This window comes from Pelodiscus sinensis, chromosome 3, assembly GCF_049634645.1.
Source record: "Pelodiscus sinensis isolate JC-2024 chromosome 3, ASM4963464v1, whole genome shotgun sequence".
Lineage (NCBI taxonomy): Eukaryota > Metazoa > Chordata > Testudines > Trionychidae > Pelodiscus > Pelodiscus sinensis.
In genome coordinates this window covers 162,326,308-162,353,392 of record NC_134713.1, presented here as the reverse complement: position 1 = coordinate 162,353,392, position 27,085 = coordinate 162,326,308, and positions in this window count along the sequence as shown.

Sequence of the window (27,085 nt, the reverse complement as noted above, 5' to 3'; positions counted from 1 at the left end):
CTCTTTCTTCAGAGAGCCCTGGTAAATCACCAGAGTGACCGAGCTAGTACTGTCTCTTCAATCATGTGTGGTGGTAACCAGAAGTCCTCCCATTAAGAGGGTTCTCTCACATGGAGCAGAATAGTGATAGAAATGTAGCCGTGTTAGTCTGGGGTAGTTGAAGCAAAATGCAGGACAATGTAGCACTTTAAAGACTAACAAGATGGTTTATTAGATGATGAGCTTTCGTGGGCCAGACCCACTTCCTCAGATCAAATAGTGGAAGAAAGTAGTCACAACCATATATACCAAAGGATACAATTAAAAAAAATGAACAAATATGAAAAGGACAAATCACATTGCAGAACAGAAGGGGGATGCGGGGGGGTGGGAAGGGGGAGGAAGGAAGGTAAGTGTCTGTGAATTGCTGATATTAAAGGTAGGGAGAGTGGGATGTTTGTGAGTTAATGGTATTACAGGTGATACAGGTGTCTGGAGCAGACACATCCAGAGTATACTTGTTCAGAGTCTATAGAAGCCATCTTATCAAGTATTTAATAAAGAGAGTTCTGGCTTAAACTTGATATCCCTGTTTTTACTTTGGGCTCCTGAAGTACAGAGGATGCACAAGGAGTCATTTTCAGCTTCCTGGTCATTCTAGAAAGCATAACAAGAAAGCCTCAGAAGGAAGGAAACTGCCAGGCAGTAGTCATCCAAGAAGCTGTTAACTGCAGCCAGGTGTGTCTCAGGAGCTGAAGCCTGGAGCACCGCTCTGTTACCTTGTTTTGTGTTCTTCCCTTTTTAGCTCTTCCAACCAATTCTGACACTTCCCACAGGTATTACAGAGTGGGACTGACAAAGTCTACAAAAGATCATTAAGCTTGTGTTGCCTAGTATAGGGATTGTGTACCCTTTCTTATGGCATTTTACTATGGATCTAGATGGTGATTAGCACAATGAGGCCAGGGCACTCTTGTATCATGTCAGTTTCATGGCAGCTAGAGGCATAAGCTAGGCCAGTGGTCCCCAACCTTCTGGAGCTGCCGGGCGCCTGGGGGGTGGGGCCGCACATGCTCTGCACATCCAGGGGTGGGGCCACGCATGTGCCACGTGCTTGGGGTCTGGGGCACAAGAATGGCTTGGGCCGCCCCTGATCACTTGGCAGGTGCACATAAATGCCACGGTGGGCGCCATGGCGCCTTCAGGCACCGCATTGGGGACCACTGAGCTAGGCCATCTCTGGCTACTTCTGCCTGCGCCATGGACTGAACCAGCAGCCCCTACATAGGGAAGGCACGAGTTGCTCCCTTAAGTTCATAATACCGGCACAGAGATGAATTCTTTTGCTGGAATCTGTCCTTTCAGAAATGCTGAATGCCCTTATTTACTGAAGTCAATAGTAGCAGTGCATACTTTCCACATCTGAAAATCAGCTGCCACTTGAAATTGAGCACCCAGATAGACTGGATACTTTTGAAAGTGTTACCTTCAGTCTCTCTGTGTCTTGTTTTTCTCATCTGTAAAATGGGAGAAATAATCATAGTTACCTCAGCAGGGTGCTAGAGAGACAAGCTGGGTGTGATGATATCTTGTGTTGGATGAATTGCTGGTGGTGAAAAAAGACAAGCATTGTAGCTACACAACTTTGCATAGCTTGAAAGCTTGTTTCTTTTGTCAACAGAAATTGGTCCAGTAAAAGATTTTACCTCACTCACTTTGTCTCACTAACACTCTGAGACCAACACAGCTAACCCAACACTTCAAAATGACAAGGGTATTGTCAGACTTAACTCACTGATTCCTAAAAGCACTTGTCTTGGAGAGCCTTGATGGTACCTTGCCTACTAGGAGTAGATTTGTAGGTGATCAGGGTGGCTCTTTTCCTCCCAATGAGTGGCAGCAGTATGTCAGAATGGTCTATGAACCAGTCGATATTTTTCCTCGTACTCCAAGAGAGAAGCTCAGAAGGTTGGTCAAATAGCTTTTTGTGCTCAAAAATTTTGGCTGGGTGTCTGCAACAGCATCCAACAGGTAGCTGAATCCGGTGACAATAGATGGTGCACAAGAGCAACAGAAAGGCCATTGGACTGATAATGAACAAGACAGCTCCATGGAAAGATCTTTATGGCAATATAATAACTGATAAGAAGAAACGAACTGGAGAGGTGCACTGAAGACTATGGAATAATATAATCAAGGGAGTCTGTAGTAGACCAATGTGTGTCAGACAAATTGCGTGAATTTGAAATTATGCCTTTGTTGGGTGCTGGATGCCTAACCCACAATGGAGAAAGTTGAACAAAACATCAAAAAGATTCCCAGCAACAAAGCTTCAGGATCTGACTATTGCTGAAATCTACAAATGTGCAAAGATTTGTTACAAAGAATGCCAGAGGTATTGCTATTCTATTGGAAGGAAGCAACTGTTCCTCAAGATTTTAAGGATGCTTATTTCATCCAATTCTATAAAAACAAAATGATTGTAATAACTACAGAAGTATCTTTCTTCTTACCATTATGGGGAAAATTTTAAGTTGTATTCTTTTAATTAGACATCAAACTTCAGCTGAAAGAAGCATCTTTGGGTGACTTCTGCTCAGGAAGCTCCGTCATAGCCATGGTCTTTATAAGTAAACCCCAGGAAAAGTGCAGAGAGAAGCATATTCCAATGTATATGACTTTTATGGATTAACAAAAATCTTTGACACACTTAACTTGTCAGAGTTTTATATTGTTCTGAGGAAGCTTGATTGGCCACCAATATTGCTAAACCTTGTGAAATCCATTCACAATGGCATGAAGGCAACTGTAATGTATAAAAACCAAGATCAGACTCATTTCACATCAACCATAGAGGGAAGCAAATTGCACATTGGTTCTTGACCTATTTAATATTTACTTCACAGAAATTATGTTGAAGCAGGAACCAAATGTTTGTGAGTTTGTCTGTCTTAGCATTAGACATGACGGAGATTTGTTTAACGCTGCAAGATTCCAAGCTAAGATGAAGGTGAAGGAGATCATCATAAGGGACTTCTTGTTTACAGATGATACAGCCCTTGTGGCACATAGTGTTGATACCCTACAATATCTTATTATCCAGTTTTCTAATTCATTCAATATCTTTGCACTAGCAATATGCTTGAAGTAGACTGTTATTATGCATCAAGTCTCTTCAGAACCAATTGCAAAAATCAATTTAATCTAGATATTGACCAGTTTTGCTACCTTGGCTTTACTGTTATAGCAACATAGATCTCAAGGCTGAGTTTAATAGTAGAATCAGCAGAACAGGCATGCACTTTGGCCTTTTGTAAGATAGAGCTTTAAACAATAACAAAATGGCAACGAAAGTGAAAATCTGTAATTATAAGACGTGTTTAATCCACTCTTCTGCATGACTCAGAAACACAGACAACTTATGCCAAACACCCAAAAAACTGAACAATTTTCAAATCAAATGCTTGTGTAAAATTATTTGACCAACATGGCCTGACAGTGAGGCAAATGTGGAATATTAAGTTGTGGTGGTATGTCATATTCTTTGGAATGTTGATTAGTAAGAAAAGATTCAGATGGTTTGGGCAGCTCAAGAGAATGATGGATTACAGGATCCCAAAGAGTATGTTATACTGAGCTCACAAAGGGTGTGTCTACACAGCAAAGTTATTCCAAAATAACTATGCGAGCATCTACACAGCAATTCCATTATTTTGTAATAATTTCAAAATAATGGACAGCTTATTCCAACCTCTGTAAACCTCATTCTATGAAAAATAATGCCTATTCCAAAATAGTTATTTTGGAATAGGGGTTGTATAGACACTCCACTTCTGCTATTTCGAAATAGTCCCTCACCAGGGCCATTCTAAGTTATTCCTCCTGGGGCTCTGAATCGAAATATCACATTTACATTAGGGAAGGCTGCCTCGGACTAATTTTGAGGCTTCCCTGCAGTGTAGATGTTCTATTTCAAAATAAGGTATTTCGGAATAACTATTCCGGAATAGCTTATTTGGAAATAACTGTGCTGTGTAGACATAGCCAAAGTGTCTAGAAGGAGAGGCAGACTGCTGCACGGATTTCAGGATGCTTACAAAGATTATTTTGTACCCTTTGGGATGTTTGTGGATTATTGGAAAAGGGCTGCTGCTCTAGTTGGTGGAGTCAACCTCCAGATTGAATGTGGCATCAATCTTTTAAGACTCAATCTCTTAGACTAGATCGATCTTTATGATGATCGATGTCAGAGGAGAAAAGAATTTGCTACTTGGATTCAGAGCATTGCTAGTGCATGGGTATGTCCTACCTATGGGATTGTTGCCTGTACATTGGACTTAGCAGCCATCAAAGTCCTCATTGTTGCATACACCATGATCTGTTATCTAGCATAATGTGGGTCCCTGGCTCATGACTGGGGCTTCTTAGCCCCAGTGATAATATTAGATTCATATACATGATTGTTTTACACTTGGGTGTCCAACTGCAGTACTTCGGATCTAGCAGCTTATGTTGCAAAGCAACATTCAATCTAACAATATATCTGGGTAAAATCAGAGTTTTACAGCTCACCTGCCACATTTTGTCTGTTGTCACATGGATTCGTGCTATCATTAGACACATGAGCTAAGGAGTGAGTGAGTGTGTGGCAAGAGGACTTGTAATGTCGTGGCTTTTGTCAGTTTGCATCAAGGCTTCAGTGCTGCTGCTTATATTTCGATGAAATGTAGATTTTTTTTCCCCCACTGAGTTTCATGTTTATTCCTAAAGCAAAACCAAACAATCCACAGAAGGTTACAAAACATGCAATGCTTGCCCAGGAGATGACCTATTCTCAGTAAGAATATCGTGTTCTGGCTTCTGCACATGAATATTTTGAATCCACTTAGGTATGTATTTATGAATTTTTAAACACTTCTTTTTTGTCCTATTACATATATTTTCTGGCTCAGGCACGGTCTTCTGGGCCAATCAGGAAGCATCTCATACAGCTTTTGGTTCATGTATTCATGTCTCCTGAAAGGTTATGGTACTGCCTGTTCAGCATTAAGGCTTCACTGCATGCTTGAGTTAACATTTGTCTAAACCCAATGAAGTAGCAATGACACTTGGAAGAAACAGGGAGGAAAATTGACATACGCACACACACAAAGAACCACCAAGCAAGAAAGACAGTGAATCCATCTTCTAAATATTTTCCATTGTGTAAGTTCTCTACAGGTTAAATTCAAAGGAAGGATATTTAAACGTTAATAAATATAAGCATGAAGGAGCTTTAGATTTCAGTAGTGTCTTTCATCTGAAAAGCTCAAAGAACTTCATGAACATTCATTCAATTTTACTAAAATGCTTGAGGTATCATTTCATCCCCATTTCACAGATAAAGAAACTGAGGCAGAGAGATTTTTTTTATTAGTTGACCCAATTCACCTGGCAAAACCATATCAGAGCTGGAAACAGCTCGAATACCTTGTCATCCCACCCCCAATTATAAATGGGTTCTTGTTACCCTTTTTTTTAAAGCAATGGGGTTAAACAACAGCAATGTGTGGGCTGGTGGATTGGCTGCTGGAATGAGACTTAGGAGGCATGCATTCAAGTCCGAGCTCTGCCACTGCTGTTCTTGAATGAGTTACTGCCCTTCTCTGTGGCTCAGTTTTTTTTTCCATTTTACAAATAAGGACAATGATACTGACATCTGAGATCTATTGATGGAAAATGCTACTTAAGAGGCTGGTATCAGGCCTACTGATGGGGAGGAGGAGCAAAGGAGACAGTTGCACAGGGGGCTGGTGTTTCAAAGGGGCCTGGAGCTCCCAACCACTGCTGCCATACCCTGGGTCCCTTTGCAGAGCTCTGAGAGCTGGAGGGAGGGCCCAGCACCACGCTCTTGGTCCCACCCCTTCTGCCCTTGGTTCCACCCTTTCCAAGGGTGCAGAGCTCAACCCCCACTCCCCCCCCCCACACACACTCACACCTTGACCTCAGGCCCTGGTAGCTGTTGGACCTGCTGCTCAGTATTATTGCTGAAGGTTCAATATTAACATCAGGAAAATTTATTTTTTCATTAAGATGTGCCACATATTTCATTTTAATGTATGTTATTACTATGAAATGGCAGACAACTCATTTTAAGTACCCTCGCACAGTTAGGGGGTTGTAACATTACCACAAGAACATGCAAAGGTCCTGTGGCAATTCAGTTGTTGTACCTCTTGCCTCAGATTAGATTGTACACTTCGGATCAGACTGCCTCTGTCAACGTGTTTTAGCACAAGGGGAGCCTGATCTGAATGCGATGATCACTACTGAAATAGAACTACTATAGTATAATAATGTAAAGGTGTAGAGAACTACAAGGAGGCTGTTCCACGTGGAAAAAGCTGCAGAGAAGAAGGCTCTCATACCAATAGAAGTGAAATTGCGGGAAGGACAGAAAGAAAATTGATTCAAAGGACTAGATTCTACTACTCATTCCTAGGATGAGTTGCCCCTTACTCAATCAGTAACATCATTAAAATTAACAGGACTACCTGAGGAACAACTTAACTTGAATGAAGATGCTAGGATTTGGCCCATATGAGCAAGAGGAGAGCAGAGGGAGACAATATCTGTGAAGTTGGCTGAAGCAGGTGCATGGAGGTTTCACCACCCAGAAGGCAGTATTGAAATGGACCCTGATATGACTGAGGAGCAAATGAAGATAGACAATGTGCAAGGAGTCAGGAGAAGATTGAGAGGCAGATAAAAATACTTGACCTTTTGTCACAAGGAAACATCTTACCCTGGAAACTGGTTTATTTAAGCCAGTGAACAAGTGCTCAATATCCATGACTGAAGCTCACTCCCTCAGGATATACTCCCTGTCTGCAGTGCAACACAAGAAAAGGACTCGTTTATGGCACAGGAACTTTCCACGGTGCCAATCTGGCTTGCAGCAATGCTTCTGCAGTCGTAGGATGACATCGCTGCTGCATCAGATGGAGATAGATATGATGACAGATGATACAAAGCATGAAGTGCTGTGGTAATCAACTTCTGTGATTTCCAAACTCAAGGGGAATATATGTCCCCAGGAGACTACCTATTAAACTGAAGTCAATGTCTGAGATGCACTGCCCAGTGCCTGTTCCAAGAATAAGGAGATCCTTTGTCTGTCTTATAAGTTTCTGCGGGAGAAAGTCTGTGGGAGCAAAGTCCTCCTTAAACTTCTCACTCAAATCTACCAGTTCAACAGACTGAGACCTCAGGTAAACCAGCAATGGCCTCTTCCCCCTGCTCCTGCATCTTGTGACTTCCCTCTACCTCCTCTCCCTATCTTAATGGACTCCAAGATCAGTTTCTTTAATAGGACCCAGAATAACACCTGCCAACGTACTGTCTGTACAGTATATATGTAGCCATGCCAGTCCCAGGATATTAGGGTATGTCTACACTACCACCCTAGTTCGAACTAGGGTGGTTAATGTAGGCAACCGGAGTTGCAAATGAAGCCTGGGATTTGAATTTCCCGGGCTTCATTTGCATGTTGCCGGGCGCCGCCATTTTTAAATATCCGCTAGTTCGGACTCCGTGCCCGCGGCTACATGCGGCACGAACTAGGTAGTTCGGGTTAGGCTTCCTATTCCGAACTACCGGTACACCTCGTTCCACGAGGAGTAACGGTAGTTCGGAATAGGAAGCCTAATCCGAACTACCTAGTTCGTGCCGCGTGTTGCTGCGGGCACAGAGTCCGAACTAGCAGACATTTAAAAATGGCGGCGCCCGGCAACATGCAAATGAAGCCCGGGAAATTCAAATCCCAGGCTTCATTTGCAACTCCGGTTGCCTACATTAACCACCCTAGTTCGAACTAGGGTGGTAGTGTAGACATACCCTTAGAGAGATAAAGTGGGTGGGGTGATATCTATTATTGGATTGACTTCTATCGGCAAGAAAGACAAACTTTTAACCCACATAAAGATCTTTGTCAGGTCTGGGAAAGGTACAGAGAGCTAAATGCAAAGTAGAAACAAGAAAAATCCTCTTGCTCAATGCCGTTCTTCCTGAAAGGTTATAGGTGTAACGGCATTGCGCAAGAGGGTTTTCTTGTGCAAGAAGGGGCAGTGTAGACACTCCTTCTGGCGCAAGAGCCTCTTCTGAAAAAAAATGGTGGCTCATTAGGTATGCAAATGAGGCTCGGTGATATTCCACCCTTAGCCTCATTTGCATATTACTCGCGCAAGAATCCGCGAGTGTAGACATAGCCAGAGTGAAGCCTTTTTTTTCATGTCTGTTTAGCTCAACTTTCTCATATTTATTTATTTAACACATTTTTAGGCAAATAGCCCCAGTGTAAGTGCTTGTCTCTAACTGCTGTTGAATAAAGCCCACAGCTGTTCCCAGTGTCTGAATGGAACTGAGAGCTCCCATATACATTATTCATCACAGATTTTGTGTATGCATTTGTCTAGATTGCTCCCAGAGTGGGGGAGTCTTGTATTTCTTATTTACAGGACTTTGAGACTATTAAAGAAATATTTTCCCAGTGAAGTATCCATAGAGTAATTGTACCAGTCACTCTATTGATACCAGAGCATGCCTTCTAAAAAGTCTCAGAGGGGTGGCCATGTTAGTCTGTAACTTTAAAAACAACAAGTAGTCCTGTGGCACCTTAGAGAGATAAAAATAACAAAAATATATCTATTATCATGCGCTTTCATGGGCAAAACCCACTTCTTCAGATGAGCTGGTGTGGAAATAACAGAAACCAAGGTGTGTGTGTGTATATATATATTTATTTCACTCAAGGGTGTGAAAAATCCATACCCCATGAACAATGTGGTGTGACAGGGTCAGTCCCACTCCTGGGTCCCAGACACCTGTTCTGCCTTCCATCCTGCAGTTTAGGGGATGTGGTATAAGTCCCACCTGCCTTTTCTCGGTGTTTGGCCGTCTGTCCCTTGACAAAACAAAGGGCTGTTGGTGCCGAAGCTTCTATAATAAGCAAGCACTGCATGTTCCCTAGGAACAACCCAGGCTAAACTATGGGGCTACATACACTGCAGGTTTCTTGCGCAAGAATGGCCGTCTTCACTTGCAGAGCATCTACACTGCATGTGCATTCTTGAGCAAGTAAATTTTCAGTAAAGTGTCAGAACAGAGGGTTTCTTGCTCAAGAGTTATTCCTCTCCCCACGAGGAATAAGCCCTCTTGCGCAAGAAGGCAGTGTGGATGGGTAACAGGGGTTTCTTGTGCAAGAAATCCCTATGGCTAAAATGGCCATCAGAGCTTTCTTGCACAAGGGAGTGTCCACACTATCATGGACGCTCTTGCACAAAAACATGTGGCAATGTGGACACGCTCTTGCACAAGACTTTTTGCGCAAGAACTCTTGCACAAAACAGTTCTTGCGCAAGAAGTCTGCAGTGTAGACATAGCCTGGGGGATTTCTTGCTTATGCCTAGAAAATCTTGCCCTTGAAAGTACAAGCAGTACAGAGATATAGATTCTTCTTCTTGTGAATTTCTATTATTTTTCCCCCTTCTCTGAGCTGACAGCTCAGCTGATGGGGATAATTTATTTGCATCACTCTTCTTCTTCAGGCATGTAGGGGAGAAAAGCAGTCAACAAAATCTTTTGCCCTCTGATGTTCCACAATAGTTCACCTAGTGTTGATAGGCCTTCCCTATCGGGAAGGACATAACACTTTTTGTTGAAGGCCATCATTTCTCACAATTAATGTTTCTCTCCTGTCTGGTGATTTACACAGCTATAGAGGCTTACAATGCAAATGCTTAAATATTGCCTTACACTATGGGATACAGATGTTATGCGATTAACACACACAGCAGTTTACAAGTATTCAATAAAGTCTTAATGCTAGGCACATTTTTATAACACAAATATGGACTTTAGCAATAGTAACATGGGTAAGCCACATTAATTCTAGCTATGTATTTGTCAGGGTCCACATGAGGTAAGGGGACTGTGGCATAAGTTGGCACTTGGTCTGCCAGCATCATAGGCTATTCTGAAGCCTATATGAAATGAACGGCTGGCTCTTAGTACACTTCCTAATGGGACAAAAACAATCATCCTAGCTGACACCCCATTTGGCAGCCTCATCAGAAAGGCTGATGACTGAAAGGTCTGTGGAGACCACACATTTCTTTCTCACTCCTAGGGATCATCCCTGCACATTACATCAGGAGCAGCAGTAGAGGAAGTTTGCTCAGCTGCATCTATTTTGTAGCTGTACAGCAGATGTCAATCTCCAAGCCTGTTCTTTTGTCAATTTACCTGTTGAACAGAATCTGATCACTTCTTGGACTTCCTCTCAGAACACCAGGGTTATGTCTACACTGGCAGGTTCTTGTGCAAGAACATTTTGTGCAAGGATTCTTGTGCAAGAACTCTTGCACAAGAACATGTCCACACTGCCATGTTCTTTTGTGCAAGAGCATCCATGGCAGTGTGGATGCTCTCTTGTGCAAGAAAGCTCTGGTGGCCATTTTAACCATAGGGCTTTCTTGCGCAAGAAACCCTGCTACATGTCCACACTGCCCTCTTGTGCAAGAGCTCTTGTGCACGAGGGCTCACACTTGTTAGAAAAGAGCATAGCTCTTGTGCAAGAAGCCCTGTCTTCTGATGCCGTACTGTAAATCATCTTGCGCAAGAGCGGGCGGGCAGTGTGGACACTCTGCAAGTTCTTGCACAAGAATGGCTGTTCTTGTGCAAGAACCCGCCAATGTAGACAGCCCAGGTGTTCTCCAGAGTTCTCTGCTCAGTATCCTCCTCTGGATCCCTTGTTTCATAGTCATGCTCATCACCCCTTGTCTGTTTGCCCCATTTTTGTCCCCTGTACTTAGTTAAGTCCTTGTCCTTCCCTGTCCTGAAGGGGCAGCTTGTATACTCTTGTGGGCTCCCCTCACCAGTCTGAAGACATTAATGAACTAGCAATGTTCACACCTCTGCATCTCGTGTGATTCCCCTCCTTATTTCTAGCAGGGGGGTCTTTGCTGCTACTTTTTCTGTGGCACAGTCCTGCCTCTTTCAAAGGACAGTCAAGCAAGCCGTGTCACTAAAAGCATATAAAAATATGTAAAGAAAGCCCTCTGGAGCCTTTGGATGGGAAAAATAGGTATCTCAAAGTAAGCAGTGACGTTGTGCACAGTGATCTACACAGCAGACCGAAGAAAGTTCACTGTGGCTTCCCAGCCCTTCCCAAAAAAAGAGTTTCTTTCTCATGATAGAATTATACTTCCTTTTAATCGTAGGGGTTTGTTTTAAGCAGAAGTAGAAGCAACAGTAAACATCTATCAAAAAGAGTTTAATTAAAATGTTAAATACCCCGCCGTAGAGAAATCTCCTTTTCCGGCAATAAAGCCTCACTAGAGTTAATTATTTAAAATAATGTATTTGCTTCTCTCTGTCTGTGTATGAAAGATTAACATATTAATGGGAATGTAATTATGTTATAAAATTCCTTTTTATGTGTACTATATTTTAAGATGTAATGTTTCAATGAAATCTCATTCTCCCACACCCACGCCTTTTGTAACCTCAAGAGCACAAAGCTGTTGCGCATATTATTGTTGTGGTACCACTAAAGTTCTGTGCACAACAAAATGGGAACTTTCCTTATTCCTGTTCTCCAGAGGTCTTGAATTCACTGTTTTGAAACTTCAGAGCATGCTTTCTTGTGTGTTTTTTTATGAAAATATTATTTCGTAAATGACTGGATGGCAAAGTGGGTATACAGCCATTTGCTGTTAGATTTAACTCCACCTCAGCTCAACATTGACTGTAAATTCATATTGTTTGATTAGTAGAGAAAATTTCTGTGTGCTGTGTACAATGCTATTGGTGGTCTGAGTACATTTTCCTTTGGATATACATATGTGTATGCACATTGCATCCCTGGTGACAATCATGCTGAGAGGCCAAGCATTAAATGAACCATGGAGAACAGATAACTTTCTCTCACCAAGGGAAGTGCCATCAGTCTATGTTTGAAGCACTATGGTGGGAGGAGAGAAACTTTCATTACTGCTGAAACTCTTCTGTAACCAACCCGGGACTACAAGATACTAAACAGCCTGCCACCTCTCACCAGCCGAGAGACAAACATTAGACAAGGACAGCATGTTTAATGAGTTATTCTGAGGCATATGCACATCCAGCAGTGAAAGGGTTTGAAAAGAACAGCTTATTGGTTGGCTGTTATCAGACTTCTAGGCTGTGTCTAGACTGGTAAGTTTTTCCGCAAAAGTGACTGCTTTGGCGGAAAAACTTGCCAGCTGTCTACACTGGACACTTGAATTTGCGCAAGAACACTGACGGTCTAATGTAAGATTGTCAGTGTTCTTGCGCAAATAGTATGATGCTCCCGCTCAGGGATAAGCCCTCTTGCGCAAATGCTTTTGCACAGGAGGGCCAGTGTAGACAGGTAAAAACTGTTTTGTGCAAAAAAGCCCCGATGGTGAAAATGGCGATCAGAGCCTTTCTTGCGCAAAACCGTGTCTAGATTGGCATGGACGCTTTTCCGCAAAAAATGCTTTTGCACAAAAGCATCCGAGCCAATCTAGATGCTCTTTTCTGCAAATGCTTTTAACGGAAAAACTTTTCCGTTGAAAGCATTTGCGGAAAATCATGCCAGTCTAGACGCAGCCCTAGTGTCAAGCATAGAATTGTAACACTTGAATACAGGACTATATTTTAAAGGTATTTAAAACCTACAAATGCTTACAAGGATTGCCAGAAGTGACGAACTCCTACTGATTTTATTCCCACTAAAAACTTATCTGCCTCTTTAGGGTTTAAATACCTTTTAAAATCTGACCTTACATCCATTAGCTAGAAGCAGAAGCAAACAGAGAAGAAGGATGACCCAGTGACTGGAACTAACCCAGAGCGCTGATTCCCATTCTGCAGTCTTTTCCACATCCCTTCTTTCCTTATCCTCATCTGTCTGTCATTGCCTTCCATGTACAGGCAGTCCCCGGGTTACGTACAAGATAGGGACTGTAGGTTTGTTCTTAAGTTGAATCTGTATGTAAGTCGGAACTGGCGTCCAGATTCAGCCGCTGCTGAAACTGACCGCCAGTTCTGACTTACATACAGAATCAACTTAAGAACCCCAAGCGTCCCCAAGTCAGCTGCTGCTGAAACTGATCAGCAGCTGATTCCAGGAAGCCCGGGGTAGAGCAACTCTGCCTCGGGCTTCCTGTAGTCAGCGCTGGTCAGTTTCAGCAGCGGCTAAATCAAGATGCCTGGGGCAGAGCAGCTGGGGTGCTGCTAGGTTGCTCCAGTAGCGCCGCTCCTCGGCACTACTGGACCAACCCAGCAGCACCCCATCTGCTCTGCCCCAGGCGTCCTGATTCAGCCGCTGCTGAAACTGACCAGCAGTGGCTGAATCAGGACCAGAGCAGCTGGGGTGCTCCTGGGTTGGACCAGTAGCGCCCAGAGCGGCACTGCGGGACCAACCGGCAGCACCCCAGCTGCTCTGCCACAGGTGTCCAGAGAAAAGCCTAGTCTGCTGGGGGGGGGCGTACTAGCTGCGCCCCCCCCTCCCACCCCAGCAGACCAGGAAGACACGGGCGGCGGACCGAGACGCACCGCGGTCCCGCCGCCTGGGTCCTCCGCGGCTTTGCTCCCAGTCTCCCTGGTCTGCTGGAGACCAGCAGACCAGGGAGATGGGGAGCAAAGCCTCTGAGGACGCCGGCAGCGGGACAGCCACGGGGCGTCTGGGCTGTCCCGCTGCCGGCTTCCCCGCGGCTTTGCAAAGCCGTGGGGGGGGTGGGGGAGGGGGGCTCGGGCAGCCCAGGCACCCCTGGGCTGCCCGAGCCCCTCCGCGGCTTTGCTCTGCGTCTTCCTGGTCTGCAGACCAGGGAGACGCAGAGAAAGCCCCAGAGTACACGGGCAGCAGGACCGCGAGGTCCCGCAGTCCGTGTACTCTGGGGCAGCCCTGTTCGTATCTGCGGATCCGACGTAAGTCGGATCCGCGTAAGTCGGGGACTGCCTGTACTTTCAGCCTTACATTCTCTTGCAAAGCCATTTCCTGAACATTTGCAGAGTCTTCTTTCCCTACCAGGTGGACACTGTTGCATGTGCTTTTCCTGCTGAGGCAGGAGCAACTAGATGCAGAGAGAACACAACTTCCTTTCACCACCCTTCTACTTTATAAAGGTGAAGGGGGACATTTTAACTTCAGGTTCAGCAGCATGCCAGAGTGTCAGGGCTTTAAGAGACCCCTGCACTGGTAGGACCCAGAACCACAGATACAAAGTCATCTATGTCATCCATGCCAAAGGGCACTTCTCCCCTGCAGTGCATGGTTCAGTGTTCTTCCCAGTCTAGATCGGATTGTTTCATATAATGGGTCTCCCATAACTTCTACTCAGAAAGCATTTTGCAGTCAGTACTGCAAAATTTTCTGAAAAGTTCAGCCATTATTTTCCTCGTTTTCATCCTGTTACCCCTAGCTATGTGTCACCCTAAGCAGCTTGTCTCTTTTGCATGTAGGAAGTCAGAGAAGGCACCTTGTCAGAGTCACTTATCTGAAACACTCCTTTTGGAAATATAATTCATGATTTCTTGAGGCTTGGGGTGGGAGGCAGCAGGAAGTGGGGATCACTGTACTTGGTCCTGTTTCTTCCATTCCAGGACAGCAGGCAGGGCCTTAGAAACACAAGCTACAGCAGGGGTGGGAAATTAAAAAGCAGTGGTTTGCCAGAGTTAGCCTCTGGTGGGCTGCTGCTATATTTACCTGTGCCTCCCCAGGTACCAGCGATTGCAGCTTCCATTGGCTGCAGATTGTGTTCCTGGCCTATGGGAGCTGTGGGAAGTGATGTGGAATGGGACACAGAAATGGAGATCCTTTGCCAAGGGGAGCTGCAATCATTGGTACCTGCGGACGCACAGATAAATATAGAGGTGGTGGCCCGTCAGGGGCTAACCCTGGCAGACCAGATCTAACTTGTAGGCTGGTATTTGCCCACTCCTGAGCTAGAGTTAAATTCCAAACAAGGATACATCCCAACTACGGAAATAATATAAAGATTAAAGTTAGGTTTCAATAAAATGAGAACAAAGATGAATAAATATCTGGAAGAAGAGAGGTCACCAGGGATGAGCAAGTGCCTGAAGGGCTGATATTGTCACATGTAATACAACTACATGCAGACAAAAGGAACATTAGATGTTTATGCAGTTCAAAGGCCTATTCCAATGCTCATTGTAGTCAGTAGAAAAACTCCCATTGACATTATGGGCTTTGAACCAGAGTCCAATTCCTTCAAAATTCAAGCAGCAGGCAAATAGTGAAGTCAACAGCAATAAAAGCTAATATGATATGAAGTGTGAGAAGAAACAAAGTGATTACATTGTGCCTGTTTAACCCTACTACCCTAAAGTGTCCATAAGGAAGAGGTCAGAGTAGCAAAGTCTGAATCTGAACATTCCCATATTCCAGGGACAGGGAGGGGACTGGAGCTATGATTTTTCTTCAGCCCATTAGACCTTCTTTATGCTGGGTGAAAATTTCCCCACTCTCATATATATTGGGTCTGTTGAACAGGAGCTAGAATGTGAAGAGCCGCCATGTAGACAGAATCGCTGCAGCTGACACCACTTTCAGCATTGTGTTTACCAGTAGATATAAAATTCCTGAAGCTGTGATGGCCACAGGATCTCTGTTTGCACTAGGGCTCTTTGATTTGCTAGCACTAGCTCAAAGGGAAATTCCACAAAAAAGTCAACAGCCCAGATAAAGTCTTAGGGAGAACAAAAGTGGCTGTGAAAATCTCATCTAGATTCAAATATTGTGTACCACAGGTGTCATTCAAAACCAGTTAGTTACCAGTGTATCTAGAAAATAAGAAAATACAGGCAGTATTTGTGAGCTCAGAAAGATTTTAAAGGGACCTCTTTACACTTTAAAGGAACCTCTGTCTCTGAGAAAATGATTTATATAAATTTAATCCATTTCTAACTTTTCTCCCCTATGCACAGGACCATTGATCTAACTCTTTAGTGCACTGGGAGGCACTGCAGTGCTGTTCTACAATACCCATCCCTTCCTATTTTAATTATAATTTAGGTCAGCTGATTTATCTATACCCTATATTTTGCCATGGTATGCATTCAAAGGGTTAAGTACATTTTATTGTTCAGCTTTTCTATTTCATCTTAGTTTTTTGGGGGAAAGTGTCCCCCCCCCACTTTTCTGCTGTAGCACACACATTTCTATCTATCCATCTTCTTTGGATTACTGGTGTCTGCAGCATGCCCCTGGGCAACAATTGCAAGTGTCTCTTGAAGCCTTGTCAAATGAAAACTGCTCCTTAGATCTTAAGGGGTGACTCTCCACAAAGAGCACAATAATATTCCTCAGAGACATAGGGCTCAACAGCCATCATGGCCCCTCTCTTTCTGTCTCTTTGCAGTGAGGTGTTCAAAAAGCATGCCAAAGATAATCCACACAGAGCCAATTATCACCCTCATTAACATCCATTTTCCTCCTCGTTCAAAGTTTGGATGAGAACTTGCATCATCTTCAAAAGCCCTTCCACACATCTTGTCCACTGTAAGCAGACTGCAGGACAGACAGGAAGTTCCTTTTATGTCCCATGAGCCTTTGGTCTGGTCTTTTTGATGATGCCAATGTTAACATATTGTTCAGGGTATGCCAAGCTCTTTGCTGACAGAGTAAGGAATGACAGTAAATAGTTACAGACCTTACAGTGTACAATTAGTATTCCAAACATGAAATTAATTTGCCTGAGAATATAGAAACCTTGTAATTTGTTTCACTTTTACTTTATTGTCAGATAGGATTCATTTTCTACATGATTTTATGGTTGGATAGGATTCATTAGAATTTTTTCCCAAACTACCTCTATTAAAAAAAAAGCCTCTCTCTATTCTTTTCACTGAAAATATTGTGCTGGCTTTTCTTCTGAAAATGAGCTTTAACTTGAATCTATCCACACACAATGCTCCGCTCCATAGCCTCAAGAATTTTTATAGTATTGTTTTAATTTTCAGCTCCAAAGAAGATGTTTCTATACAGGTATTCAAATGAAGACAAATCTTTTTTTGAGTAATCTTTATTTTTTAAGCATTAAATTGTCCAAATTTGGCTTTAGGTTAGTTTATTTAAAAACTTTGTGACCCAGGATTTCTCATTACAGAAACAAAATAATGTTGGCTTATTCATATTATTTTTCTTTTGTATAGTAATCCTTCACAAATGAGATATATATTCATACTTTCACTGCATTCCTTTGTTACATTTGCTTTATCTCACTTTCTTTCACAGAGGCTACAATTCCATTCACTGAAACAGATGCTTGTGCCCATTTTCTTAAAAGAGGCACTGCACAGGTACAGATCTTGCTGCAGGATCATGACCTTAAATTTTTATCCACTATACAATAGTGGCCAATTATTGATATACTGTATAATACAAAGGTATAATACCTTTAACTGCTACCCCAAGCCTACTCTACCTCACTTAGCAGTACTGTATTAGGTGTGTAAACTATGTTTATGCTTATTTCATGATTGGTTCATGTCTTGAAATAGAGTAAATGGTAAAATGGAGACAAATAATTAATATTTCATCTCCCCTTTTCTCTTACTGCTGCAGTTTCAATGCAAAATTCAGCAACTTTTGTCTAGTTCTAAAACTGGCTGAAAACACTCCCTTCTTCTTGGTTTTTTTTCCTCCAAATTTGATCTGTTGATGGAAAAATGTGGTTACACACATACAAATCTCAACAACCTGAGAGAATTCTGATCAGTTCTACCCTGTTGAGGTCTGTCACCAAATGTAATTGATCTTTGTGTAACTTATATACAGTAATAGAGAGGTAGCTGTGTTAGTTTGATCTTGCTAAAACAAAAGGAAAAACTATGTAGCACTTTAAAGACTAACAAGATGGTTTAATAGGTGATGAGCTTTCATGGGCCAGACCCACTTCCCCAGATCATAATCTGGAAGAGAATTGGCAGGACCATATATACCAAAAGAATACAATGAAAAAAGAGAACACATTATTAAACTGACAAATCAGATTTAGTACAGAAGGTGTGGTGAGGGAGAGGGAGGGAAGGAATAGCTATTTATGAGTCAATGAATAGCTAATCAGGGGTGATATATAGTACTTATATACAGTAAGGGTATCCAGAATCCAGACCAGAATCAAAACATTTTACACATAAATCTATCCAAAGCCAACTCTGAAGAGTTCAAACTTAAAAACAAACAAACAATTATCCCTCAGATCCATTCCTTATGCACTAAAACTTTCCTGGTATTATTCCATTAACCGCTCTTTTACCTTCCCCCATGGGGCAATGTGGAGTAAAGTGGTTAGAGATGAGATCTGGGATTTGGGCTCTGCCTTGAAATCCAAGCTGACCATGAGCAAATCATTTGGTTTCTCTGGGCTTCCATTTTCCCGTCTGGAAAATGAGAACCATAATAATGTATGCAAAGGGCGTTAGGATCTTTGGGTAGAAGGTGCTACAGAAAGTCAATGTATCATTGGTGTTGGACTATGTTCTAGTAAAACATTTATCATTCTGTTTTAAGTCACCTGCCTGTTTGAATAACAAAGGGAAAATTATGACCTGCCCCTGCCTTTATTTATGCCCTACATGGAGGAGGAATTTTCCCAAAGCCCCTTCTCCCTCTAATGCACCCACACTAGAAAAGAATGGGAGACAATCCAGTGTCCCCTAGAACACAAGGCAGAGGATTCAGCTGATTCAGTAGTCCATGTACTGCCAGTGGTGGGAAGGGTAGATTGTTCCTTTCTAGAGGTACAATAAGAAGCAATGCTGAGTGCATCTTTCCTAGTCCTCTAGGCATCCAGGATGGCTCAGAAACCTACCACTGCTCCACTCCTTTCCCCAGTATCCTTCATACTCACAGAGAGCATTCTGCCTCTAACATGGTGCAACTATAGGACCGAGTCTTATAGCCACTGAAGTCATTAGAAATCCCTCCCACACACATTGTTTTCCACTGGAACAAAGATCAAGCCCTCAATTTGTAGGTTATATAATACACTTACCCACTTTGTTCTGATTTTTTTTAAAATATTGACTACGTTTTCTATTACTAATATATTATTAATCCAGTCTGCAGCCTTTTGCCAATGGGGGAAAAAAAGTCAATACGAGCAAAAGACCGTGCCCAACAAATAAATAAATAAATGAAAAATGATGGCATCTTCAAGTGCTGAAAGTCAATGCACTTTAAGAGTACTTGGAATTCTTTACTGCTCTTCTGATTAGCCAGCCAACCTGAAAGGCAGCTGTGTCTGGGAAGTGATGCTCAGCTTTCATGTCAGAGTCAGGGCTAAAGATGAAATCTAATTCTAGGACAGTGAAGAGGGTGCACACCATTTAGGTAGGGATTATTGATTGGTGCATGGCCACTCATGTGAAACTGTCACCCTGGCACACTCCCTGACAGGTGGGAGGGAACTGGGCACCTTGATCTATTTAGAGAGGAAAGAGGATCCAGTCACTAAGGCAACAATATGGGGACTTGTGAAATTCAGATTGAGTTCCATTATCTGCGAGTCACTTGATCTGTTACTGTGGACAAATCCCTTAGTGCCTCCTTGCCTCACTTCCCAATCTATAAAAGAGGGGTGATGGCAGTATTGTACCTCATAGGGCTTTTGTGAGTGCTAAGATATTGGGGTGATGAAAGCCATATCCATGCCATGTTTACCTGCTCTCTTTGGTGCCATTAGCATTGGATCCTCTCATATGCCTAGTCATGTTGAATAGTAATTTAGATAAAAATTGAACGGGTATACCTTATAAACAAGGGGTTCATAATATGGCCCTCAGTAATTAGAGAAGGATTCGAGCCATCTAATTTTACTCTAGATCCAGATGTAGATTTTAAACACAATAAAGATCAAGGGTGCTAGATCACCTTACTATAAAGTAAGGGGTTATTTGGAAAATTAGTATTTTGAGGCATTCCAATGCAGAATTTTTATTTACACGTGCATCTAGTAGTAATCCTTTAGATTTATTGTGTGGCCACATTTAATCCAAGAATCTCAAAGCATTTGATAAATGTTCATTAACTTAGGCTCACATTAGTACTGCCAACTAGGTAAGGGATATACTGTTTATATTACAGATGGGTAAACTGTGGCACAGACAGGTTGAGTGACTTGTTCAAGGTCACACAAAAAGCGAATGGCAGAAGAGTAACAACAGAGAGGCAGCATGTGTACACATGTACATCTTGTGCACATGGTGGAGTAGCCCTGATTCAGCTATTGCTAGCCTCAGTCAGTATAGCTGCTAAAGTTATGTCTATGCTGCACATTAAGTCCAGGCTATGATTCAGTCTCTTTCTCATCCACACACACATGAATCTGACTTGGGTCAGCAAGAACTCAAAACCCAGGTTCTAGGACCCTGCAATGGGAGTACACCACAGACTAAGTCCCTCTGTGACTTGGGTGCAAGCCCTGACATCTTACAGTGTAGACTCAAGTTGTGCCAAAGTCTGAGGGCTGCCAATAGGGGTGGCAAAGGGTGCTGCTGTCCGAGGGTGTGGGGATTTTAAAGTGTTTGGGACTCCTGGCTTCTGCCATCTCTACTGCAGCAGTGGCTGGAGCCCTAGGCTCTTTAAATCATCGTCAGATGATTTAAAGCTTTTCCATCACTTGTTTGTTTTTTCTTGAAAATGTTGAAAAACAACAAACAACAAGTGATGGAAAAGCTTTAAAGCGCTGCCTGGAGGAGGCTAGCCTCCAGGCCCACCCCTTCTACCTGAGGCCCCGACCCTTCTGGGGGCCCAGAACTGACTATTCCCCTCACAACTCTTGCCTTGTGGCCTGGCAATTCTGCCAGCAGATCCAAGTCAGAAGTGCAATATAGACGTGTTAACATGTCTGCAAGACTCAGGCCCAGCAATTGTAAATGCAGCTTTGTAATGCAGAGTGGATGCTCATGCAAGGTCTTGGACTGAGGCCACATGCCCAGGCTTAGTGTAGACCTAACCCAGGGCTACATCTACACTGGTGGTTTCTTGCGCTAGAACAGCTGTTCTTGTGCAAAAACTTACCAGTTGTCTACACTGCACGCGTGTTCTTGCGCAAGTAAATGTACAGTCTAGCGTCGGAAAACAGGGCTTCTTCCAGAAGAGTTATTTCTCTCCCCATGAGGAATAAGCCCTTTTGCACAAGAGCTCTTGTGCAAGAGGGCAGTATAGACAGTCAACATGAATTTCTTGCACAAGAAACCCCTATGGCTAAAATGGCCATCAGAGCCTTCTTGTGCAAGAGAGCATCCACACTGCCACAGACGCTCTTGCGCAAAAGCACATCTCTTGAGCAAAAGCACATGCCAGTGTAGACGTGCTCTTGTGGAAAACTTTTTGCACAAGAACTCTTCCGCAAAACAGTTCTTGCACAAGAAGCTGCCAGTGTAGACGTAGCCCACGTTTTTAGCTGCAAGTAGGAAAAAGCCACAGTTAGTGCAATCATGCAAATCCCTGCTTGTCCTCATCGATGCTCTTAAGTCAGCAATTCTGTGTCACCAAGAGCTGGGTCAGGACTGTTCCCAAATGTACAAAAGGCTGGAGTCATTTTTATACCTCCCTCTATACCAAGACTATTCAACACACAGCCCATGGGCTGCATGCAGCCCATAGCCTGTGTGTTTGTGGCCCACGGTGCTGTTTGGGTTTACACAGGACTCAACATGCAGCCCACGGGTGGGATCCTGTGAACATAGCGTCCACTGGGAACATGCTACACAACAGCGAGTCATTATAATGGTCTCCTGTTGATTTGCATTTTAGTAGTTAAATTCCTGGACTGTCATTGCTTATTAAAAGTGCTGACATATGGGTGGAAATGGGGGTAAATATTGCATTTATTAATAGCAGCATAACTGACTTAAATGGGGCCTGCGTGTTGTGTAGTCGTCTTAATCTTTGTATTCATGCCCATCAATGTGAAAGAAGCTATTTGCATATATTTTCATATATATTTGCATGTATATGTAACCACACTTAGGCTGTGTCTAGACTACATGCCTCTGTCAGCAGAGGCATGTAGATTAGACACATAGGCAAAGGCAAATGAAGCCGCGATTTAAATGATCGCGGTTTCATTTACATTTACGTTATTCCTTGTGGGATGAGGTTTACCGGGGCTGCCGACAAAGGGCTTTGATGTCGGTAGGGGAGCGTCCAGACTAGAGCGCTGAGTGGACAAACAGCTGATCAGCTGTTTGTCGGCTCAGCGCGGCAGCCATGTAAATGTAAATGAAGCCGCGATCATTTAAATCGTGGCTTCATTTGCCTTTGCCAAAACAACAAATCTACATGGCTCTGTCGACGGAGCCATGTAGTTTAGACGTACCCTTAAGTTGCAGCCCTCGGCATGTGCTGTCAGTATCATTGTGGCCCCCGTAGCATCCAATATTAAGTAGCTCCGCTCAATATTGACAAAGAAGAAAGAACTGGAGCATGTAACAAATGATGGAAAAGCTGACAGGCTAATATTTCTGTTTACAATGTGGTAGGTGCTGTGAAGGTTTATGACCAACAGGCCCTTCCAACACCAATGCCACCACGAAGACATCTGAACTGTGTTTTGGACTTTGTGTGCATGTGTCTCCTGCCCTGGAAGAGGCTCTTCTCCTGGAGCTTGAGCTACAGCTTGCTGAAGTCAGTGAGAGCCTTTATGTTGTCTTTGGATCAGGCCCCTAGCCAGGGCCACCATTCAATTCACTATGCCGCGGGGCAGAAAGCCAAAGCCTGAGTCCCGCAGTCCGAGGCTGAAACTATTTATCTTCCTGGTGCCCATGAGTCACTGGGCAATCACCCAGCTTGCCACCCCCTAACACCAGCTCTGACCCTAGCCAATCCCAGTATCAGCAATTTCCTTCCCATGAAGCAGCGATGACGGAGAAATAGAGACTTGGCTATTGGCACACAAATTCATGGTGGTCAGATTTTGTATTTTCTAGCCACCAGCAAATCTCCAGCAACTAGGAGTAAGAATGAGCAGTAGAGCTGATTATTTTTTTTTAAATGAGGAAATTCCTGTATTTGGGGGGAGGAGAGAGAGGAAGAGTTGGACTGAATTGGAACAAAAAGGTAAAAAACTGACACTTTTGGCAGAATAGAAAGTTAACAAAATATTGGATCCTAAATGTGAAAAACAAAATATTTTGGATTGAGTCCACATTAATCGGCATCCGCCTAAATCACCACTGTGTCTCATGAGAACTGCATAATTGTGCCCTGTGCCCTATCGTCCCTGATGGGCCACACTACCTATCTATCTCCCTGCACTGTGGCTTTCTTTCTATTATGCACCATTGCAATGCCATGATTCCAAATATCAACATTAAAAAGGGTCTTTCCCAGCATACTATAGCTGCACTGGGTTACCAGCAGTGCTCTCTTCCCATAAAGAAAGAAGTCAGGATGTTTTCCAGAAGTCAAAGATTGTTTCTTACGGACTTTATCCAGTTCCTTCCTTTATGTGCCAGACACTAAATTATAGCACAGCAAAACTTGCTGCCAAGGATCAAAAAGGCAGCAAGATGAAAGTCATTTTTCGCCATATAAGTCAGAGTACAGTGCATACAAAGCCTTTCTTAGCCATTTGATTAGAATAAATATTCTCCAGGCATAATAAAGTAAGCAAACACTCTTGGTTTCTTACTGCTATGGTTTATGTCTCTGTTTCAGCTGGTTCTGTGGTTTCTTTTTCTTTTGCTCTATGACCTAATTAAGCGTTCCTGATATTTCATCCACCGTACCTTAAACATTTTGAGTGTGCCTCTGTGTTTGGAACATTCTTTCTGCTTGCAGGAGAGTAAATAAACCCCCCAAACTGTAAAAACAAGGTCTTCTTATTTTCCATGTTTCCGAGGTATGGGGGGGACGACACCTATTTTCCCTTCCAAACACCTTATAATGTGAAAGGCATGATTCTAGGAACAGGGAAAGATCACCAAAAAGCAAATTAACACAAGGCTATTTGAAAGATCCTGCAATGTTATATATACTTATATATTACAGTGGCCCAGTCTTGCTGCTACTTAATCATTTATTATCTAGCAGAAGTGAAAAAAATAGCAATTTTTAAGCACATGAGAAGTGGAAAGCCTGCTAAATAACTGGTGGGGCCACTGGACGATTGAAATGCAAAAGAGCACTTAAGGACAATAAGACTGTGGACAAACTAAATGAATTCTTTGCATTGGTCTTCATGGCTGAGTATGCTAGGGAGATTCCCACACCTGAGATGTTCTTTTTAGGTGACAAATCTGAGGATTTGTCCCAGCTTGAGGTGTCATTATAGCAGTTTATCAGTTTATTTAAAAACCCCAACAGTAACAAGTCACCAGGAGCAGATGACATTCAAACAAGAGTTATGAAAGAACACAAATGTGAAACTGTGGTTTGTAACTGATCCTTTAAATCATCTTCTGTACCAAATGATTGGAAGATAGCTAATGTGATACCAATTTTCAAAAAGGGCTCAAGAGATGTTCCTGGCAATCACAGACTGGTCAGTCTACCTTTAGTACTGGGCAAACTGGTTGAAACTATAGTAAAAAACTGAATTGTCAGACACATAGATGAACATAATTTGTTGGGGGAAAAGTCAACATGCTTTCTGTAAAGGAAAAACATGTCTCACCAATCTATTAGAATTCTTTGAGAAGGTTAACAAGCATGTCAACAAGGGGAATTCAGAGGATATAGTATACTTAGAGTTCCAGAAAGTCTTTGACAAGGTCCCTCGCTAAAGGTTCTCAAGCAAAGTAAGCTGTCATGGGAGAAGAGGAAAGGTCCTCTCATGGATTGACAACTGGTTAAAAGACAAGAAACAAAGGGTAGGAATAAATGTTCAGTTTTCAAGAGCCTAGAGAGGTAACTAGTTGTGTCTTGCAAGCATCTGTATCGAGACCAATCCTATTCAACCCATTTATAAATTATCTGTAGAATAGGTGGAATTATCTGTAAAACAGTGACATGGCAAAATTTGCAGATGATGCTAAACTGCTCAAGATAGTTAAGTCCAAAGTAGAATGTGAAGAGCTTCAAAAGGTTGCCACAAAACCAGGTAACTGGGCAACAAAATGGCAGATGAATTTTAATGTTGATAAATGCAAAGTAATGCATATTGAAAAACATAATCCCTATTATATGTACAAAATAATGGGAACTAATTTAGCTCTTATGGCTCAAGAGAGAGATCATGGAGTCATTGTAGATAGTTTTCTGAAAATATCCACTCAATGTGCAGAAGCTGTTAAAAAAGGTAAACAGAATGTTAGCAATCATCAAAAAGGGATAAGATAGTAAGATATAAGATGGAAAATATTTTATTGTCTCTATATAAATCCATGGTATGCCCACATCTTGAATACTGCATGCAGATGTGGTCACCTCATCCCAAAAAGGTATCTTAGCATTGGAAAAAGTTCAGAAAAGGGCAACAAAATGATTAAGGGTTTGGAATGACTGCCATATGAGGAGCGATTAATAAAACTGGGACTTTTTGACTTAGAAATCAAGAGACAAACGGGCAATATGATAGAAGTCTATAAAATCATGACTGGAGTGAAGAAAATCTATAAGGAAATGTTATTTACTTCTTCCTATTACACAGGAACTAGGTGTCACCAAATGAAATTAATGGGTAGCAGGTTTAAAACAAATAACAAAAGGAAGTATTTCTTCACACAATGCACAGTTGACCTGAGGAATTCCTTGCAAGAGGAAGTTGTGAAGACCAGGATTTCAAGAGATTTCAAAAAAGAACTACTGTAGATAAATTCATGGGGGATAGGTCCATCCATGGCTACTAGCCAGGATGGGTAGAAATGGTCTCCCTCTCTGTCAGCAGCTGAATGGGTGACAGGGGAAGGATCACTTGATGATTACCTGTTCTTTCCCTCTGTGGCACCTGGCATTGGCCACTGAGGATACTGAGCTAAATGGACTTTTGGCATGACCCAGTATGGCCGTTCTTATGTTCTCCTGGTGTAGAGACCTGAGTTCAAATCTTCTCTCAAATAAAAGCTGAGAATAAGATGATAGGTCTTCTGAGTGCTATTAGACTGGAACAGTTTCTATGGGAAAAAATGAAGACTCATTGCTTGGGACACTGAAAACTCAACTGTACCAGTCCCTGCCGAAGGTTCAATAAGGAGCAATCTTGTACTACCAGAAGGCATGGAATTAAATTAACTCAGAGGCCTTCTGTGTCTCTATTTCCATGATTGCCTGACCCCCTCAGCAAACATGGTATCTTCTATCTTGGTTGAGAAGCTGTGTGGGAAACTTAGACTGGATTAGTAAGAAAGATTTGCAGCGTAAAGTCTGGGTGCAAGATCAGCTATGTGCGGAATAGCAGTGGGTCAGGATTTGGGTGCATTGTCATTCAGGGCTGAACGCGTGACAGGGAGCCTTGTAGGGCTGCAATGACATGGGATATTTCAAGCAGGAATCAAAGTGCATTGGTACAACAGTGTGCAGGGAGAGATTTGCACTGCAGCTCCATGCCCTATGTCTGGGAGACGTGAGTGCTAGGAAACACTGTTTTTCATGACTGCCAACATCCATTCACACTTTTAAAACAATGAACAAACAAGCTTTTGCCCACGCCGGCCTGCTACTTCCACGACAAATTCTCACTTGTGCACAAAGCCCAGCAACGGCTTCTTCTCCACCAACACAGACCCTCCATTTCCCTCCCTTTTTCATAATGAGCCTACATTCAGGAATCCAAGGGTAAGTCTACACTACAGCGTTAATTCGAGTTAACTTAATTTGAAATAGTTAATTTGAATTAAGCTAATTCGAATTAACGCATCTACACACAAAACCTATTTCGAAATAGCGTTTTGCCAACCGATGGGGGGTGCCAGATGGTAGCTGTAAGGGGCGCGCGGCGTTCCTTACAGCTGCCATCAGGCACCGCGCGCCCGGTTTCCACAGTGCTGGCCCCACAGCGCCGGCCAGCAGTGCCCTTCCCCCGCCCGGCCACAGGGCCCTGCACTGCCCGGCGCGTGTGCCAGCAGCACACACCGGGCTGGGCAGCGCATG